This window comes from Protobothrops mucrosquamatus, unplaced genomic scaffold, assembly GCF_001527695.2.
Source record: "Protobothrops mucrosquamatus isolate PMUCROS unplaced genomic scaffold, P.Mucros_1.0 scaffold23327, whole genome shotgun sequence".
NCBI lineage: Eukaryota > Metazoa > Chordata > Lepidosauria > Squamata > Viperidae > Protobothrops > Protobothrops mucrosquamatus.
Window position 1 is genome coordinate 1 of NW_015409079.1, and position 1959 is coordinate 1959.

The following is a 1959-nucleotide window of genomic DNA, read 5'->3' on the forward strand; positions in this document are numbered from 1 at the left end:
TTTAAATCTACCCATGAGCCTCTTTGGACAGAAGTGAGTTTCTCTCATCACAATTCCGGGAGTCCTTTGCATCAATACCAAGACTTTCACAGGTTCAGGGTTGTATATACTTTTTATTATTTACACTTAGATTCTTCTGTTTCTTCAAGGAGTCTGCCTGGAGCCCTGGGTCATTTCACGTCCCGCCCTTTGGAACAGGTTCAACCTCCCTTGAGTGCTTCAGCTACTAGACTACAGGTAGTCCTCGACTTACGACCACAGTTGAACCCAACATTTCTGTTCTTAAGTGAGACGTTTGTTAAGGTCTTTTGCCCCATTTTGCAACATTTCTTGCCACAGTTCTTAAGGCAATCACTACAGTTATTAAGTTAGCCATACGGTCATTGAGTGAATCTGGCTTTGCTTGTCAGAAGGTCACAAAAGGGAAACACATGACCTTGGGACACAGCAACTGTCATAAGTACATGTCAGTTGCCAAGCGTCTGAGCTTTGATCACGTGACCACGGGGGATGGCTGCCAAGGCTGTAACTGTGAAAAGGGGTCATAAGTCACTTTTTTTCAGGGCCGTTGTAACTTTGAACGGTTCCTAAATGAACTGTTGTAAGTCGAGGACTACCTTGGACCCATCCACCCAAGACTCAAGCCCCCTCAATTATGGTCCATAAACCCACTCCTCATTGGTCTCAAGCCACCTTCTGAAGACCGCGGTCCACGCTTCCTCCTACGCAAAACTTGAATCCTGTTTACGAAGCCGGTTCGAAGCAAGTGAGATATCCACTTGAGAGGCAAATCCTGCAAGTTTCGAAAGCCAAAGACGTTGAATGCACTACGATTCTTCCGCAAGGTAAGATTGGGTGGAGAAGGATACTCCGTTCCATCGCTAAGTCTGCAGCATTAGGTGTCCCAAGTTGCTCTTAGACTTTAAGGTACGTGGCGCGAGAATGGGCTTGCTTTAAGGAGTTGATGTAGGGGAACTGGACCCCCATGGAGGACAGTTTCTCGTTGAGCTTCTGGTTGATCAGCTCCATGTGTTGGCCGTTCTTCTTGGTTTGCCTCAGTAGCCTTTTGGCCTTCTTCACTCGGTCCTGCAGCTGCTTGTTGCGTTTCTCCAAGCTTGCCACTTTTTGCTGGAGCTTCTTAACGTGGTCCTCCTCGTCAAACAATGCCTTCTGGAGGGAGGAGCACATGAGCTGAAATGACAACAGACAACAGAATGTGAAGGAAGAAAAATGCGAGGGGTTCTCCTCTCTTACCTATTCCATACGGCTGTGCCGCTTCACCAGAGGTTAAGCTATGTTTCAATTAGATCAGTCCCTCTGCTGAATGTCTGAACTCAAGGAGGAACATGGACTCTATAATGGTAAGGAAATCATAGACACAGAAGACATAGAACAGACATGTCAAACACAAGGCCCAGGGGCCGGATGCGGCCCGCGAAGTGGTTTCATGTGACCCGCGAAGCCATCCTGGAAAAAGTGAGGGAACGGCCCCCATTGCCTTGGCCCTGGCCCAGGCCGGCCAGGAGCCAATGTACAATTTTGTGGTGGCCATCTATGCTGAAACGCATTCAGTCTTAGCTCCACAAGGCCGTCTGGAAACAGCGAGGAACCAGCCCCTGCTGTGTCGGCCCCGCCCCCTGGGTGCATGCTGGGGAGGTGTCACCCTTTGTGAGGAATGAAGAAATGGACCATGCCTTGGCGCTTGCCCCGGTCCCACCCCCTTCTGCCAGAGACCCTCAGATCTGTCCCACTCCTGCCCAGGCCCCCACAGGCACCCTTGACGCGAACGATGTCAAGCTGACCACGCCCACCCAATAGGCCACACCCACTCTGTCCACACCCACCCAGTAGGCCGCACCCACCATGGCCACACCCACCTGCCCCCCCCAAGGGCAACCGCAATGCTGATGCGGCCCTCAATGAAATTGAGTTTGATACCTCTGACATAGAATAACAGAG

At 50.7% G+C, this 1959-nt stretch overlaps 1 pseudogene; it reads right to left on the reverse strand.

The window, feature by feature from the left end:
- Positions 1 to 608: 608 nt before the first annotated feature.
- On the reverse strand, positions 609 to 1191 carry LOC107302026 (annotated as a pseudogene).
- Positions 1192 to 1959: the final 768 nt, after the last annotated feature.